Source organism: Typopeltis vanoorti, chromosome 17 (assembly GCF_054136105.1).
Source record: "Typopeltis vanoorti isolate ZY-2024b chromosome 17, IOZ_Tvanoo_1.0, whole genome shotgun sequence".
Classification (NCBI taxonomy): domain Eukaryota; kingdom Metazoa; phylum Arthropoda; class Arachnida; order Uropygi; family Thelyphonidae; genus Typopeltis; species Typopeltis vanoorti.
This window is the reverse complement of record NC_143565.1, coordinates 80,115,247-80,135,403: the sequence shown is the minus strand read 5'-3', so window position 1 is coordinate 80,135,403 and position 20,157 is coordinate 80,115,247. Positions and strand designations below refer to the sequence as shown.

Genomic DNA, 20,157 nt, shown 5'->3' with positions numbered 1-20,157 from the left:
AGGTAAAAAATACCACTGAAACTGATGAAGAAAGTGAACAAAGGTGTGAAATGATTTGTTCCCTTTAATACAAAAGACCAATTGCTCGTTTCTTTATCGCTTTCCACAGAAATCCGAAGGGGGGAGGGCTGTCTGAGTGGGTCGTACTTAATTTATTATTCGTTTTCTCACAACTTCCGGTATTTTTCAGTGAATACAACTAGCAGGAAGTATCTACTTCTTCGACCTACATAGGGGTAGGTTTGAGACAACACGATTCTTTGATTAGACTAGAAGATACACGTGAAATAAGGACGGCAAAATAAAATTCATACGGAGTCAGGTAATTCTTGTGACCTGAAAATGTTAATGCTTAAACGATTATTCGAGTTTGTTTGAAGCCATTATTGAGACTCTCTCTCTCTCTTTAATATATACATATATAATTTTATTATGTAACATTCATAAATTCAAGGAAAAGAATGCGTACAAATGCAACACAGTAAACCATTTATTAAACGATTTACAAACAACAATCAATAATTCTAAAACAATATGAAATAACAAAAACAATGAAACACGCAACAATCACTAATTCTGTGCACGTTTCGAATATGACATTTCATCAATCAGCTGTTTCTTCATTGTTGTCCAAGGCTCGTAGATTACTTTATCTTTGCTTCTTGTATTGCTTGTTGATTATTCTAAGAACGGTTTAGTTGGAAATGATTAACAATTAACTCACGTTGTGTAGGATTAAGCCTTGTTGTTTATTTAGCATTCCGCGTGAATAGATAACCTAAGTTAATTCGTTGAAAACACTGGGGCGAGAAGTTTTCTTGTAAGAAATGCAGTATTAGGTATAGATTTGCCAGGAGATTATTGGCTGATAATACGTAACCAGTTAGAACTGGATTTCTCTCTCTCAATCTCTTTATTTTTTAATAATCCAGAAGTGATGAGGGAGTAGTTGGTTGAATGAATCCCATTGTTGGCATTGATATCTATGATTGTTGGAGATAAACAGGGGCGGCTCGTGCATAGGCACTGCGGAACTGCAGCACCCCCAATTTTTCTCAATATATAAATCTATTTATTAATTTATTTTTATCATCAACAATCCTATACAATTCTCTTATTTTGCATAAAAAATAATAAAAATCCATCTTGTAGCACTTAGGAGGGCGAAGGACGCTAGCAGCACTGTGTTTACCGCAGTGTCATATTGCTAAGCGCGCAAGCATATGCACGTCATAGTGAGATGCGAGCTATTAGCGTAATGCAGCACTGTCCATCGCGCAGTTCCACTGTTGTTTATTGTTAATTCAGGATGGTAGCACTGAGTTTTTCCACCGCTCATAGATGAGATTCATATAAAGCAATATGTGGTACTTGCAGAAGACGACAATGTCTACATGGTTCGAAAACATTCGTCGAAAGCAATTTTTTTTTTTTTTTGAGAGAGAGAGAGATTGTAAAATTTGCTTGCATGGCTAGAGTATTGGTTTTCCAGCAGACTGTGGGTCTGAAGGCATGTGGATGTTTGTGGAATGTCTTCAGGTGGTAGATGAATTTCGTTAAATCCATAATCTGGCATGGCATCCATATAGTGGATGACTTCTATTTAATCAATTCTTTGGAACAATGCACGGTGATCGTGATATTAAGTCTGTTGGTGATTGTTGCCAAATCACGAGGAACACGTTGCAACAATCAGCGTACATGTAACAATACTAACAATGTAAACTCATTTACTCAAGTGCTAATCATGTTTAGCGGAAATACAGAGAACAAATGAAATATTATTTTTAAATAAATTAAATCAACATCCATTTTAAATAAATTAAATCAACAACGAATATACGAATTTTAGTATATTCGTTGTATCACTGAAATAATATTAATCCAAAGTCTTTAAAAGTGTTCGTGACATTTCCATGGTAACAGCGTTCGCTATCCTTGTGTTTCTAACTTGAACAAGTTAATGTACGTGACAATGTAGCAATAGATCGTTGACTGTTTTACAAATATCTTTACTCTGCATACGGGGACCTTATCAAAGCGACTTTACTGACTAATAATATGCGAAGAGTCTGCACGTGTACATATCAAATTCTTCTGCTGGTAATTTCTTTAAATCGGTCTATGAGAAACACCCACATTTTCACCAGGTAGTTTACCTAATTAAGTTGATATAAGTATAGGAATGGTATTGTCATGTTTTTATTCAGTATAGAAACTTCATTGACCTCCGGGAGACATTAGTAACACATTAAGAGGCCTTGGCGACATATCATTGTAGCGTTTTGGGAGATGCTTGGAAAACTAATTTGACTTTTTTTTTTTTTTTTTTTTTTTTACTCAAGGAAAATGAGATTATCAATAATAGTAAGACTCAATCTTTGTTTCCTGAACTAATTGTTGGTGATAAAATAGGGGAGACAAGGCCTCCTTTTAACTATCGGAGGCCTTGTCCCCTATTTTGTAGAATCAAAACAAACAGCTGCGCGGCATGACACATCTACTTTCTTAATTATAATTGGTTGAAACCAAGGAAGAAAAAATACATTTTCCTTTAATAGATAAGGAGTAATAAGATGGATATATCATGAAAGATATAATGAAGGAAGGCAGTATTTTTTTTTTTTTATAAAAGAATTTGAAATCATTATTTGACAGTGTTGTTGTTGCAGGTATTATGTAGATGGCATTGACGACATTTTCATGTTCTTTGTCCTGATGAAGTCTAAAATTTGATTCTCTCTAATTATCACGTGACTACACGTTGAAGTGAGCTTCGTAAATTATACAAGCTAGGAGAGAGCTCTTTTTTTTTCTTTTTTTTTTTTCTTACGAAAACTCAGTGTCTTAAAAGTGTCCATACTGCTTAGTCAGACGACTGATTTGTATTGCGACGTCCTAATGTTTCTTCTTCAAAGGTTTAACAGTAGAAGCAACTCAGACTATAAGGATCAGTGTGTTATTGTCTGTTATGCTAACGTTCTATTGGACAGTATACTTGTTTTTTGCGATTAAAAAAAAGAAAGAATGTCATTAATATAATGGTAACCACATCAGGAAATACTCATCCAAATTATATAACGCCTAATGGACAGATTTTTTTTTTTTTTTAAGCATTTCCAACTTTTGGCCCCCATATTGCATTTTTTGCCTAATAATGAGTAGAGTACCATAATATTAAGCAGAAAAAAAAACATAAAAAACCTATTGACAACATTCACATAGGCAAAATTGAACATGCTGATGAAACTACTAGGCATGCATGGCTACATCCATATTTATTCATCAAGTGATGCAAACTTCGTATTTGTAAAATGGAAATTTTATTTTAGTTTAAAACTTTATTTCTCTTTTGAATTAATCAAAACTAAAATTCATCGAGAGATATTTCATTAACTGAAATATATTTAAGCATTTCAAGCACAGGTTCTGCCATCTATTATTGTTTCAATGCACTATTCCATTGAATAATATCCTGGAATATTAAATATATGCAATCATTCAACGTAACAAATCATAAAAGAAAAACCTTTTTGACGTACAGATTAAAAAAAAAATACTCGAAATGCCTTTTCAGTACAACCAAACGACTAATTTTTATTTCTTCTTTTACGTCATCATTAAATTTCATTCATTAACTATGACGTCATATCTAGAGCGAAATATACCTTTCAAAAGAACCATCAGCTTTTAATTATAATCTTTTTATGTAATTTGATTTTCGTAGTGTTTGATGTTAAACTTGAATTGGGATTTTTTATCGCAATGTTGAAGAAGATTTTTATGTAAACACATTCGTGTCTGATGAAATTAATAATTTGGTTTTAATACTTATTTAATTACATCAGCCTTCTAGGTATAGCATGTTTCGACATTTTATCTCCAGATGGCAGCACTTAGAAGCATCGACAATTATAACTTTTTGACTACTACTATTAATAATAATAAGAATGACGGCAAAGTGCTTGAATAATCTTATGGTGACGTTCAACAACACATTGATTTATTTTTAAGAAAATTATTTGGGTTTTAAAATCCCTGAATGTCCAAAAATCGATAACCGGGCATACTTGATTATATAAATGAATACTTGTTATCAAAACTACATCTATGGTTTCAGAAGCCATAGCGAAACAACATGGTTGTATATTACTGGCATTATTTTTCGCTGATCAGCAATAACAGTTATAATATATGTGTTACGTTTCTGCAATGATCCGAGGTTTGTTTATTTTTCATTTTTATAATTAATTAGATATTTTAATATTTTAATATCATTTACAGGTTTCAAGAGATCCGATTTGTAATTCATTTGCTAGGGCAAGGAAACAGTTTGCTTCTCAGTCGGAAATATTAGGGCCCGAATCCCGTGAGATGCCAAGAACTTTTATATGATATTTTTAACTGAATGTCAGTTAAATCGGTCTCGTGCGGAGACGGCAGGATTTATTGGAAAAGAGCAAATATATTACGCGAAAAGATCTGTTAGGATCTTAATCACGTATTGGCATTCCTCATTTTGCTAACGCCCAGGTTAGTTTTGATTTGATTAGATTGGAATCAGGATCGAAGCAAGTTATGAATCCAGTGTTATGATGGCTGTTAAACTGCATGCGTTCTAGGATTGGTTTTCCCGTTTTGTAATAAGAAAAACTCAGACCTTCTCGGAGATGATCACTTCCATATGAGATCTGCTAACTTGTAATGGATCTTGATGTCCTGGATCGAATTCGAACTGTCAGGCCTTCCCAACAGGACAAATGTCATATCGTTTCCTTCACTGTGCTAGGAAGACACGCTTGTTTGGAGGATTTATTTTCTTCATTATTATTATCTTTCTATCCCTTTCTATTTTATCTGCTGGTCTTTGTTTTTTTTCATATTCTTATTTTTTACTCTCAATGGGACATTTTCCTCCTGTCTTGAGCTGTAACCACATCCAAGTTCTTCATCCTCAAGTCCTCCTCCACCATCTCCCTCCATCTCTTCTTTAGCCTAACGCGCTTCCTCCTCCCCTGCACATCCATCTGCATGACCTTTCTTCCCACATGCTCGTCCTCCCTCCTCATCACATGACCAAACCATCTCAACCTTGCCTTCTGTATCTTCGCTCCTAAGTTCGTAACTTTCACTATTCCCCTCACATAGTAATTTCTCAGACGATCCTTTATGGTCACACCGCACATCCACCTAGGCATCCTCATCTCCGCTACCTCCATCCTGCTGATGTTATTTTCCCTTAGGGCCACAGTTTCCATAGCATATGTCATATCTGGTCTCACTACTGTCCTGTAGATTTTGCCTTTTAGATTGATCGGCACCCTCTTAGCGCCTAGCACTTCAGTCCTCTCTCTCCAGTTCCTCCATCCTGCATCCCACTTCTTCTCAGCCTCACCATCCTCTTTTATTGTTGAACCTAAGTATCTAAAGTCACTGACCTTCCTGATGACATTTTCTTCCAGTTCCAGATGCCTAAAAAAAGTCTAAAATTAAAGAAAAAAATAAAACTTAAAGGAGCATAGTTCTTTTTATTTATTTATTTTTTGACATAAAGTGCCTTTTTAAATATAAAATTCAAAGTATATTATGAAAATATATTATGTCTATTAATTGCGTATGTTCTGTGGTCGATCTCAGTATTTTGTGAGAATGAAAATCTTGAGATTCAAACAGTCTTCCTTTTCAGTATGTAGACCTGCTAATTTGCAACATCCTCTGGTACTATGACAGGAATAAAACCCAAATAACTGCGAACAAAGTAATTTATTTATTTTTGGGGGGGGGGGGGTTATAAACTGAAAAATCTGTTTATCACGCTATCCAATACATTTAACTTTCTTTGATCGAAATGTTCATGATTCCAAGGTAAACGTTGAATCGCAAAAACTTTAATTATTATTATTATAAGTTGTTGCCGAAAAACTAAAATTACAAATCAACCAGGATAAAACCGAATATTTAAAATAATTTAGAGACAACAACAACCAAATGATTGTTGCTGTTTCTTCCTTCAAATATTTTTGAACATTGATTAATCGAGATAATAAAAATTAGCACAGAAATACAACTTAGAGTACATGCCTCCAATGGATGTTATCATTATTTATTGTCTTCCAAATTCTATCAAGCAAAGTTAAAATATAATATAAAATCATTAAGCCTACTGTTTTACACAGATCAGATACCTGAAACATAACTGAGCGAGATGAGAGGAGATATTTGAATATAAATCTTTAGAAAAGCCTTTGGCTCTCTAAGAGACAAATTTGGATCTATAGGGAGTAGGAGAGACCTTTATACCCTATCTAGCTTTTGGAGACTGAGTTGGCAGTTCAGTCTCCACCGATAGCCAATCAGAGATAGCTTGCCCATGTCTATCACTAATTATAGGCAGCCGCTGATGAAGAGACCGGCAAACAAGTGCTGCCATCTCTTGGTACCTAACAGGATATGTTACTGTCTAAAAAATAATGTGGGTTCTACGGTTGATTGTCTTGAGTTGTTTACGGGACGAAACCCCCCCCTCCCCGAGAAAAAAAAAACGCTTGCCCGTGATCGACTAACTCGAAAACAGGATTAGAAAAACCTCTTTCAGTCAGCGACTAGACTTGAACCTAAGTCTAACTTCGAGCGACCAAGCACACGGGACGCAAGTGCCATTTCCCTTGAGTTACACAGGCCATAATCAAAACACAATCCTTATTAATAACTGATGAAATCAGAGCTTGCAGACGGAGATGGATTGGATATGAGGAACGAAATGGGTTAGGGAAAAGGATGGCTAAACAAACGCTTAAGATGAGGCCTGTCGGAAAGACTACGGGAAGATCAACGTTGGGAGGATAACATCCGAGAAGATATAGCTAAGATGGAAGTCCTGAACTAGATTGGAAGATAATGCGTCAAGCTAAAGCATGTTATGATATACGTACATCAAGACGGACAGACAGACAGAGTGATCCTAATAGGTGCTTGTTATATACAAGAGGACGCATCAAGGTTACATTTACAAAGTGTTAATTAACTATCCAATTAAGACTTAATGAGATCGACAAACAGGATGACTTAAGAATCAGGAAGAATACTTAGCACAGAGAGGATTATTTTTTGAGCCAATCATCCGATTGTTGAAGCCATTAAAAGTAACTCTCCTTAATAGCATTTTAACATTCAGAAGCCGTAAATTTCCCGTCAAGTCGATTTCCCCCCATCGCGAAAAACGTACGTCAGAGAAACGCTCAGTCACATGATTCGCAGGCCGCCGAGAGTAAAATGATCTATGTAAAGCAACGTACGACTCTATTCCGGGAGACGCCGAGTCTACTAGAGACGCTCGCGATCTATAAATGCCTCCAACGTCAACAGATGTAATAGTTTTTATCCTTCTCACTTCCGCAGTGGTTGTGTTCGCATCCGAAACGGTTACTTTGGGATGTTGGCACTCCATCGAATAGTACGCATGCTAGTTCACAAATTGCTTTTCTTAAACTAACCACTTCCACTAAGGAGTATACGGAATAGGGGTGTCGATGGTGTGTGTGCAAACAGGAGACGTCTAAGAAGATATCAATGAAAGAAAGTTAAGTCGACCTGGATACATCACCTAGCGGTGAGTCTAGAAATAGTTCAAATTTCTAACAATGTGTGAAGTTTAATGTTGAATGTATCGATCGTTTGGTTACTGACAATGTATATTTCATTGTCTGTTGTAAATTGTGGCACTGAAACAGATTCTTTTGTACATTATTATCTTGTATATTTCTACGTAGTGATTTGATTGTTGCCTGGACAACACCTAGTGGTAAGTTTTGGTATTATACTCAAGCGAGGGTGCTTATACATTTATCTTATCATTAAAATTACTATTCTTAAAGGTCTAATTTTAAGTGAAAAACATTCCATGTTCCTATGGCAACTTGGAGAATAAATCAAATAGTGTGATTAAAATGATTAGCCTTGCTTCTCACATTTATGTGGTCATATTCGTGACAAAGAATTCATTTTACACTCCACATGAATTTAGCCTTGTGACTAAATTCGACCCCCCCCACGGCATGATGGATCACTAATGCGTCTCATTAGGCAAAGAACGCTGAACAAGAGTTGTTTCTTAACAGTCTTTCATCTGTTCTTTGCGTTTTGTGTCTGCCCGTTCACACTACTCGTCAAAGTTGTTTCATATAATTCGACACTAGCTGGACATTTATGTCAATCGTACTGTAAGTAGATGCGACTGGAATACAGAGTAGTCTGACTGCAGTTTTCTTATTAATGACCATTACCGGTAAGTACAAATGCAAATTTATACTAAAGTAGATGCGATTAGTACAATAAACTGAAAAACTTTAACCATTATGTAAATTCAAATAAAAAAAAATTAAAAAAACTACTGCTTACTTTTCAAAACAATTTGTCTTATTCATTGGCTATGCAGTAGAAAATTGTAATATCTTAATAAAAAAAATTAAAAGGTGTGAATAATAGATTTCAAAAATTTAGAAAATATTTTAAAATATTCAAAATTATTAAAATAATTTCTTTAATAAAATTTAAATTAAACTATTATTTCTAATATAAATAAATTATATTGAAAAAATAAACCAAATTTTATTTCAAAAGTACGTTTGATGGCATATCTACATCAAACTAAACTCAACCTTTGCTATTGGAGATTGTTATAATTATTATAGTTTTCTTTTTTTCAATAATTTATCTTTTTAACCGAAATTATTTGCATGTTCTGTCTTATTTTATATACAAATCCAAGATTTTGTTGTTGTTGTTCAACAATCAGATTATAAAATCTTTTATACGTAATAAATTCTTTCAGTGAGACTTTGAGAAAATCATTGACGCTGATTATAAAAACTAAAAAATTAAAATATTTCAACTTTACAATCTTAATTTTTCTTTCTTTTCTTTAAGTATTTTTTGTATTTTCTTTAATTTTTTTATGTTTACTTTTTTTGACGTCTTTATGTGGTGAGCAAATTCATGATAGAATACTTCTGGCAAAATCTATTATTGCTAACATCATTAAGATTAAATAGCGAAATTATAAAAGGGATTATAGGATTATTATTATTATTATATGGGTATCTCCATGCAGTCAGAAGACTCATCGCGGGAGACCTAAACTATCAAAACAATATCTATCATACCTCTTTTTGAATTCATTTACAGAAGAAGAACTCACAACTGAGTCAGGCAATGCATTCCACTCATTCACCACCCTCCAGGCGAAAAACCTCGTTCTCACACCCTTGTTAACTATAGTTTTCCTTAATTTCCGGGGATGACCTCTTGTTCTTCCATCACTATTACACAGCTGAAATATTTCCCCTCCATCAATCTTATAAAAACCTTTAAGTAATTAAAATGTTTCTATCATATCTCCTCTTCTCCGCCTATCAACCAATCTCTGTAATCCACAAGCTCTCAATCTATCAATGTAGGAAGTATTTTTTACACCACTCACCAACTTAGTCACTCTCCTCTGAGCCCTCTCCACCAATTCCTCATCGCCAAGGAATCCAGGTGACCTTGAGCATAGTCCAAATGTGGAAGTATCAGCGCCTTATAAAGAGGAATAATAATCCTTTATCTCCGGATGTTAGTGTGTTCTTCAATAATCAAGTAATCCTATGTGCTATTTTGGACACCTTAGCAATGTGTCCTCTGAACTTCAACTTCCTATCCAATAATACCCCAAGTGCCTAGCCTCATCAATCTCTTGGAGTACCGTTCCATCAATGTGGTACACAGCTGGTAATCTTTTAACCCCAAAATGCATAACTTTACACTTTTCCACATTGAACTGACATCCATTACCCTTCGCCCATTTTGCCAGCTTATTTAAATCATCCTGCAAACTCTCAACATCGGCTTGATTTCTTATTGCGCTTCCAAACTTTGCATCGTCAGCAAGCAACTGAACATCTCCCTTCAAGTCATTTCCTACATCATTTATGTACAAATTAAACAATAACGGCCCAAGCATAGAGCCCTGAGGCACACTAATGGTCACCTGCTTCATCCTGGACTCTGCTCCTCCATACACTACTTTCTGGTATCTCTCCATAAGCCATTCTGTTATCCATAACACTAGTTTAGTATCCATCCCCATTTGTTCTAATTTGCGCAACAGTATTCCATGGGGTATCCTGTCAAAAACCTTTGCAAAGAAATCGAATTATGCATTCAATTTTTTTTAAGCTTTAACAAGTCTATTAAATAACTGTAAATAATTTGAAATGTCTTGTACAATTCTTTTTTTTTGACAAATAACAAAGACATCTTCCTTAATTTCAGCGAAACCTAACGCATGATTTTCTTTATGTAAAGAAAGATTTTAGGTGGACATTTTTATGGTTTTGTTTTAACTTTTTAAATTATGCTTAAAGTAAAAGTTCTTGAATTTTTTTTATTTTTTATTTTTTTTTTGTATCAAAACGCTATTGAACTCTGAAATACTTTTCTTGCAGTCATAACAATCATTGACATTATAATGAATGCTTCTGTTTCATTTACAAAACTGCACCACATTGTGCAGCCAACTTGTGAAAGTCTTTTATTCAGAATCAATTAATCAGAGGTGAGTGATCATTTAAGCAATTTTCAATAAAAACTTGAATATAAGTTTAGGACTGAAAGACAAAAACTTTCCATTTTGTCCATTATTTAAAAGTATCTTTCTTACTAGATTTTTTTTTAAGTTATAACTTGGATGATGACTAAATTCTTAAACTCTAGGAAGAGAAATGACTTCTATAAAATGTTATTGCGTTTATAAGAAGTTAAAGTATTTTTTAGAATGTTTTTAGACTGAAAACGAGCACTTTTTATTTTTTTATAAAATTTCAAAAATTTCGATCTACATGCGAAAAGTGGATCTTCGCATGTAGATCGCTTCTTAATCATGAATGGTCGTAAACTAGTGGCCGCTGTCCATAAGGGCTGCATTGAATACAGCTCCAGTGTTCAGTATACTAGCCACCACTACTCGCTAGTATATTCAATGCTGGAGCCGCATTCAATGCAGTCCTTATGGACGAGCATTGAATGCTCCACTGTTGTAAACCAATCATATATTAGCATTAATATGGCATTTTGGCTTATGGTAAGATGATCTGGAACCCTGCTGTAGAGATCCAAACATGGGATGTTTTCAAATCGCTTCAGATCTCCAATAAGTGGATGGTCTCCCGCGTGACGAAAATCGGTCTCTCGATTTTCGTCGCGTGGTATAATATCGTTATACCGCGTGTTATATCACACGCCGTATCAATGACTTAGCTGTTCTGAACATTGGTAAAAGTTTGTTCTCCAACAATCAACCGTGTGCAACTTTCAAGGTGATTGGAAGGTGGTGTGTCAGTCCAATGTGAACAACATCAAACAGGAGTTCAAGAAGTCAACAGAGAGATCATCTTAGTCGTAATACACGACGTAAAGAACCGAACATTTTCGTGGTTCTAAGAAGGGAAAGATTGCACATTAACCAACTATTAAGCGACAATCAACAGCGCAAATTACACTGGTATAAATAATATTTGATCTATAGAGTATTCGAAGTCTGTGATCTGAAGCTAAGAATCTTGTTACATCCTGTTTCTGATTGGATGAATAGGTATTGGAGTGAAAAAAAAAAAAACATGCCGCGTGCGTCCTCTCAGCTGTGAAGTTTGATTACGAACGCTCTTTGGTACAGAAGTATTTCTTTCTCGGATCTGCCTACACTGTGTGGAAGGATGAACCCTGTGCTAGTTTTATAGATACATCTATATTTTTTGAACATCTCAGTTCACCATACTACAGGTCTCTGGATTGTACAGAATCTCGATCTCAACCCATCACAATATTTTTAGGAAGAAACGGAACATCGAGAGTAGACCACATCACTCAACAATGTGACATAGGCTGGTGGTCATATTGAAAGAAGAATGCTCCAAAACACCTGACTAAGAATCACAAACTGGTACATGCTGCGTGCCTAAGAAGAAAGGAAGTGTGAACAATCAGGGTAAAAGGATTGAAGCACCATTCAGATGAGCGCCATTTTAGTTTCTTTGAAATAGTGTGGTATTTGGATTATATTAATACAATATTTCAGATTGCAGTTTTGATTTTCTTATATATTCGATTTGCAGTATCTGATAAAGATTACAAGCAATTGTAATCTTCATCTTAACCTTATCCAAACGTTAAACATTCTATAAGTTTCGTCAGTGTGGGTTCGTGGCTTGAAATCGTGGGGTGCTGCAATTTTTCGGAATATACATACACACTGTAAGTACAGTGTATACGTGTTTGGATAAAATATCGAAATTATGCTAAAAATTAAAAAAAAAATTAAACATGAAAAAATATTGTTTATTATCGATAAAATGATACAGTTTGGTGTAATTCAAAATTACTTAAAAATAAAATCAATTATCATAACCCCAATAATGTTCTAAAATAAAAACTATAACAAACGTTATGTCTTTAATTGTAATGTCCAAATATTTAAGGAGACGGAGTAAACACGATAAGCACTACGAACACTCTACTACTGGCGCAAACTGCATATAAAGAACAGTGGAACTGCGGGATGGACAGTGCCGCATTACGCTAATAGCTCGTATCTCACTAAGACGTGCATATGTTGCGCGTGTAGTAATGTGACACTGTAGTAAACACAGTGCTGCTAGCGTCCTTCGCCCTCCTAAGTGCTACAAGATGGAGTATTATTATCATTTTTTTTACAAAATAAGAGGATTGTATAGGATTGTTGATGATAAAATTAAATATTACAAGCAATATAAATAAATTAATAAATATATTTGTATATCGAGAAAAATTGGGGGTGTTGCAGTTCTTCGGTGCGTATGCACGAGCCGCCCCTGAGTTTCGTGGATGGGATTGCCCTAAAATCGACAAATAAAATTATGAAGTTTTCTATCGCTTTTCTATATTGTTTCTTTACTCTTTATGCCATACAGGGAATTTTTTTCCCATATACATAACGTGTGGTGTGCTTATTATATAATTTACTACTGTCAGGATGAGGAAAAGAGTTTTAATAAGCCAAGAAAGTAGGAAGAGACGAAAAGAAATAAAATAAGAGGTGCTCGTAACATAAGAACATTAAATCCAAAATGCATTCATAAAAATATTTTAAATCAAAGCGAAATATAACGTTATGTAATGGTTAGAAAGAATCAAAGTCTTAATAACATCGACTTTGTATGTGTGGGAGAGAGAGAGACAGAGAGAGAGAGAAAGAGACAGAGAGAGAGACAGAGAGAGAGAGATGAGCTAAGAAAGGAGAAAGTTATAAGGCGGGGAATATTATCATAGGGATTACCACGTCATCATGCTACGGAATGACTCGAGTAAAGAACATTTCCACAGACGAATTTATGAGGCAACTCATTTAAATGCGATGATAAGGAAAACACTATTCCGCAAGTGTTGACGACAGACTGCGGCGAAGTACACAGCTGATGAAGATAATAAAATAGCTACTGTAGTCGCTACTAAAGGTTATTAAGTACAAAGTAAAAAAAGTACTTGCAATCTTATATCGATACGATACGAAATGGATGTACAAATGGGTAATAAGGAAATAGGATTTATTTTATTGTAGAATATTATTAGTGGTATTAGCATCCCAGAGGTGAATTAGAGATCCCGCTGCATGTGACTGTAAAGTGCAAGGAGGTGATGGCCATGAGGATTATGCAATCCTTGATATGTATATTAACTGTTTATACTACTGTGTTTTGAACAATAAGGATGATAAACATGTTGTTGTTCTTTAAGAAGGTCTTTGAATCTTTTGTAATCATTATATGTATGTGTAAAATATGTATAATCACGACAGCGTCTTAATTATGATTGTATATATACATACGATGCATACAAACAAACTGGCGTGACTGATTGAGAATTAATGAGTGAGAAATCTTCTGACAACACAAAAATAACTACAATGTTTGCGCGCTGTTTAAATATACACGAATTAGAACGGAACTTGTAATGTTCTAAACATTTTGTGAAGTGTTTTTTGAAGATCACATAATCTTCTGCATCCTGGATTCCCAAAAACTGATTGGGATTTGAAGAGTGGATCCTAACTCACGAGGAGGAAGCTCTGACCCACCAGCGCCTGAAATAGGACTAACCTATCTGTTTGCATGCATTCCACGTTTAAACCATTATAATTTTTTTTCCCCAATCCTGGTATATGAAAACAAAAAACTTCCAGGTTGATGGTATTATATAACTTTGCTGACCATATTTATTCTATCTACATTTGTATTTTGTCTCAGGGTTCATAAAATATTTTCATAATGCACGTACAGTTATTTGAATATCAGCACAAATTTAACCAAACTGGCGCACATCTACATGGCATATATGCTGTTCTTGAAACACTTCTGTTAGTTTGCTGGAAATATATATAAATATAAATAAATAAATAAACGCAGTCGAGTCTCATTGAGACTCCTCGCGACCATGTGGTACCGACTCTACCTGGATTATGTTCCCTCCAGATGTCAATGAAGTCGACATTATCAACTGTACTTTCACGATTTTATTGTGATAATAACGATTCAATCCAATGCTTAATGTGTGCATTTTAATGGCCCTTATAAGGACTGGCTTAAAGGGGTGAAGAAAGAATGCTTTTCATCTTCCCCGTTATCTGTAGAGGACAGTGTTGGGATAAGGTGTTAATGAGCAATTAAAGCTCTGATCATGGCAGGAGGGTAACAGCAATAGCCAATTAGTTAGAACTTCATTGGCTACAGCATTGCCATCCATTGCCCTCCAAGGGTATTGGATTGAACGAATCAATCACCGCATTTCACGGTCGATTGATTCCCCCTTCCACATATTCTCACATTTTAATTTAATGGCCTTATCCTTATAAGGACTGGCTTAAAGGGGCGAAACAAGAATGCTTTTCATCTTCCCCGTTATCTGTAGAGGACAGTGTAAGGATAAGGTGTTAATGAGCAATTAAATCTCTGATCATGGCAGGAGAGTAACAGCAATAGCTGAGCCTCAGTTAGAACTTCATTGACTACAGCATTGCCATCCATTACCCTCCAAGGGTATTGGATTGAATGAATCAATCACCGCATCTCACAGTCGATTGTTCAATACCCTTAATTTAATGGCACTTTTATACGAGATTAAATGTAATATTTTGATATAGAATAATTAAAGGTATATGCACATTTTTTGTAATTTTTTTAAAAACATCTCAATTGTTTTTAATATTTAATTAAAAATTAGAAGAATAATATAAATACATTATTATTTGTAAGAAAAATAATTGATTTTAAAGATAAACTTCGAAAAGTCTGTAAAAATCCAAATATTCTGTTTAGCAGTAAACAAAGCCACCCATTATACACAGAGTTGTGGAATTGAGAAGATAGGGTACAGAATTTGAAGGTGTCATATTGCAAATGTCTGACTTTAATAATCTGCGGTGATGAGCTATGATCTACTATGGTTTTCTGCAAAGCTATGAATGTTTTATAATAATTCGGAATATTAGGTATTCCATCTCAAGAGGGGAAAAAGTTGCACATTTTCAGTGATGTATGATATATAACCTTTTTTTTTTTTTAACTAAGTGTGTTTTATTAGGTTTTAGTTGTTTATAACATAACAGAGGGCATGTTGGTAGAGAGCGCTTTTTTAATGGCCATCTACTTTAACATTTTTTTCCCTATTTAAATAAGGAGTAGAGAATATCCCAAACTCCATGTTTATGTGATTATTCGCAGATGTTCTCTGATTACCTTTGGACGTTCTTTGCTGTAGAATACTAGTTGGTCGGCTAGTTATTTAGCGTGATGAAAGTCAAGGTAGCTCAGAAGATTAAGAAACAAGTCCATCATTGCCTTGCGAATTACGCATGTTTTGTAGAGCCATGGATTAGTTGGGAATCTCAGTTTCCAGGAGAAACATCTCTTACCTTCAGCTAAAAGTTTGTATGAACGTTCCTTTCATATTCCACGAAATTTGAATGTAGATCTTTCAAACTAAAGGGTGGTTTCATTCTTCTAAATGCAGGAACCACTGAGATGCACTTGTATGTATATTTATTTAGTTTTTCCCAATAATTTTATCCTGGTTAGGATGTGGTATACTACATGTACGATATACACACTTGATGTACATCAAACGATATCAATTCTTTGAGATGCTATGGCATCTTGCTTCTGCGCAAATTATCCTGCTAATTTAGGTAATATGCCAGTTATTCCGCTTTGAATTTTGATTAAACTGAATATACTCTCGCACTCAATATATTCAGTTTAATATTCAGTAAGCTGTTAAACCAAAGACAAAGCAGAAACCGTTTATATATTCCCCGCTTAAATTTATTAATAAAAATCCTATACTTCTCTTATGCAGCTACGAATTGCTTAAGGATAGTGCATTGACAAAATACAACCCAGTGTGTTGTTTACAAACCATTTAATTAAGCCTAAAAGAATATTTACAGAATGATACAGTATATGCACAAAGTGGTCACAATTTCCTTGCTACTCTAAACTTTAGTTTTCAGCTAGTTTACGATTTAACATAACATGACTCGATTATAAGACATACTTTGGTTAAGCCTAATTTACCATTACCATACAATATCCAACAACCATAGACATTTTACGTATAATCTTTACATACTTTCTGTAATACAACTACTTACAAATTCTTTTTCGCAGACAGTCTTTCACATTATCTTGTTGTTCACAAGAAATCTTCTTATCTTTGTCTTCGCTTACTTTCTTGCTCCTGTTTTCCTGTGAATTTCTTTCCTTGTTCGAGAAGTTAACTGTTGCCTTTCTTTATTGGATTCTTAACTTAGCAGCGATACACAGCTCCTTTCTTTCCTGACGACTCGACAGAAATTTTCCCAGGTGACGACGATCCTGGTAGACGACGCACGACACTTCTCTTTCACTCCCCGACAACGAATTGCAATGATCTCAAGTAAGAGAATCCTAAGACAAATTTCTTGACAATTGACAATAATGTCTTTAGGGGTGAAGCAAGATGCTTTTCATATACCCCGCTATCTGTTGTGGCTACAATGAGGGTAGAATTTATAAGCAGTTTGCTCGCCCTGAATGGGCATGGAGATTATACATCACTGAAGGAAGTTGAAATGGCTTTTGGTCTTTTATATTTGAATATATCCGTTGCCTCGTAGGCTACAGCTTGCTGGACTAGATCATGGGGGTATATGGATGTCTTTAAGAAGAACTTCGTTGTTAAAGATTGTAGGAAAGAGAAAATATAAGGAATATTTATATATCGATAAAGCTGATTGTTTCTGACGAACCACGGGGCGTTCAAGATCATTCGCAAGCACTTGTTTTGTACGCGTTGCAGTTTGATAATATTTGTAGTGGAGGTGTGGCTCCAGGCTGGGGAAGCGTAAGTGACTATAGGAAGAATCATCAGCTGGTATAAAAGCGATTTGATTCTGCTGTTTAGCTTGCTATTCCTGTTGATTAGGGGGTAGATCTGGGCGATGGCTTTAGATGCCTTTACACACATAGCCTTGATGTGTTGGTTAAAAGGTAATTTTTTGTCGAAGACGACACCTAAGTAATTTGTTTCTATCTGCCAGGGAAATTTGGTGTTGAATAGCATGACGTATCCTGCAGATGATATCGACCTTTTCGTGAAGAGAATGGCTTGATCTTTTTGGGGGGATTTACTTCCAGTCTCCATTTGGAGAACGACCTAATTTCAGAAGGTTTTCTTAAAGCTTTCTAGTCATGAAGTGTGGTCGGAGAGATCTGGGTAACAATGCTGTGTCATCCGCATATAGAGCTATGATGGATGACATTGGGTTGTGCAGGATATCTGACATTTATATAGAGAACAGCAACGGAGCCAGTAGGGATCCCTGCGGTATTCCAGCCAAGATATGGCGCTGAGGTGAGGTAGTGCCATTGATCTTGACTTGCATGGTTCTGTTTTGTAGATATGATCTAACTAAATGTACCATTTTAGTGAGATACCAGCTGAAATAAGTGTTTGTGTAATCCGAAATGCCATATTTTGTCAAATGCTCAGGATAGATCAAGAAAAACAGCTCCCGTGTATTGACGCCAGTTGTTGCTGGTGGTAATATATTCGACAATTCTATGGATTTGTTGGGTAGTACTATGGTGTTGCCGAAAACCGAACTGTTCTTTAGGAAGGATGTCTAGTTCATTTACTGAGGTTTGAAGTCGTGAGAGGATGACTTTCTCCGCAACCTTACCCAGTTTGGAGATGAGACTGATTGGACGATAATTTTGAGGTAGGTGTGGATCCTTACCTGGCCTATGTATGGGGATTACATCAGTCAGTTTCCAGGTGGAAGGAAAATAGTGAAATCTTAAGATTGCATTTATGATTAATGTCAGGTGCACTACAGCTTTTCGGGGCAGCAGTTTGATCACCCTGTTTGTGATGCCGTCTAGCCCAGGAGCTTTTTTGTTCTTTAAATTTTTAATAATATCATATATTTCAGCAGGTGATGTGAGTGCAATATGGTCAGCACTAGTATCAGGAAGTTTGAGTGAGTGTCTGACCTGTCTGTGAATTTTGTATATGTGATCGAAGTCAAGGTTTTCATATGAAGGTTGCTCTGCTCTTCTAAATTTTTTGCTATGGCTTCTGCCTTGTCTGTGTGAACAAGGTCCTGATCAGAAAATATTGAGGGAAGGATCAGCCTTTGTTTCTGATATTTCTCAGTAGTCCCCAGACAGAGTGATCAGTAGGTGAGATAGAGGCTAACTTTTCTCTGTGAGCCTTGAGTGCATCTCTCACTGCCCCATTTAGTCTATTTAGAACTGTTTTGTCTTGTGGAGCGCGAGTGTTACGAAATCTTTTCCTGGCTCTGTTTTTTTCTCTGATCAAGATCATCATGTCTTCGGGCAAACGACCAGGCTTGGGGACAGATTTGTAGGAGGTAGCTACCGTTATAGCGGAGTTAATTTGTTGGGTGAGGCTTGTAACTGCAGATTCTGCATTTTCTTTAGTACATATGTGAGGAACTGTCCGATACAATTCCTGAGCTCTTTTGACCATCTTTCCCATGATATATAGGAGTGAGAGGGAGGAGAAAGGTATTCTTGTTTTCCCAGATGTATTAGAATTGGGTTGTGATCAGATGATACCTCATTTAATGATTTTAGGCTGCATTGAAGTTTAATGTCATGCAGGATAGCTATATCCAGGATGTCAGCAGTACCAAACGTACTAAGATGAGTTGGTTCGGTGGGGCCTGCCACAACAGCATAGTTTGATCCTATATAGTTGGAAAGGATGGAGCCATTCTTATTGGTAGTTCTACAATTATAAGTTGGGTGCTTGGAGTTCAAATCCCCGGCAATAACGGTAGATTCTCTGTGGCATTTAGATCAGAGTGTAGTAGAGTTTTTAGGAGTGGGTTGTAAGCTGATAAGATTTTTAGTCTGCCAGCCGAGCTGGTGAATACTTCCACGCCAATGATCTCAAGTTAGTGGTTGTAGGGTTGTTTACAGAATGGTGCTTGATGTAATTTTTAATGAAGATGACAGTGCCGCCGCCTCTGTAGATTAACCTGTCGTTTCTATATAGGAGATAACCCCTTATTTTAGGGTTGTCTGAGATGTGTCTCGCTAATCAGTATAATATCTGGCTGATACCTGTAGGTGAAATCTTGGAGCTCCAGAATTTTGTTTTTAAGGCCATTTGCATTCCATGCAATGATCTGAATAGAGGCTGGAATAAGTTTGTTTCTACTCATCTATAAGTGCTGTGACAAATTTCTTCTTGGACGAACTGCCTTTTTTAGGCCTGAACCTCCGTTGTGCACAAGCGCATGTCTCTCGAAACTGGTCACGTGTTTATTCTAGGACATGCTGACGTCATTCCTCACCCGTCTTTGGAATTCTTTGACGGCAACTATGGTAACGTATTGACCTCTGGACTTGATGACGTCATTCCTCACCCGTCTTTAGAATTCTTTGACGGCAACTATGGTAACGTATTAACCTCTGGACTTGATGACGTCATTCCTCACCCGTCTTTGGAATTCTTTGACGGCAACTATGGTAACGTATTGACCTCTGGAATTGATGACGTCATTCCTCACCCGTCTTTAGA

The 20,157-nt window shown here is 35.8% G+C and overlaps 1 protein-coding gene across 3 annotated transcripts in view; it reads left to right on the top strand.

The window, feature by feature from the left end:
• Positions 1 to 7,382: 7,382 nt before the first annotated feature.
• Positions 7,383 to 20,157, top strand: part of LOC150097544 (adenylate cyclase type 3-like) — a 59,216-nt gene continuing 46,441 nt past the window's right edge. The window contains exons 1-2 of one of the 3 annotated variants that reach the window (XM_090406717.1): positions 7,383 to 7,609; positions 10,485 to 10,594. The gene's annotated coding sequence lies outside the window, so the exon portion shown is untranslated. Of the gene's footprint in view, positions 7,610 to 8,193; positions 8,285 to 10,484; positions 10,595 to 20,157 lie in introns of those variants that run through there. The other 2 variants (XM_090406718.1, XM_090406719.1) reach the window with 2 other exon arrangements.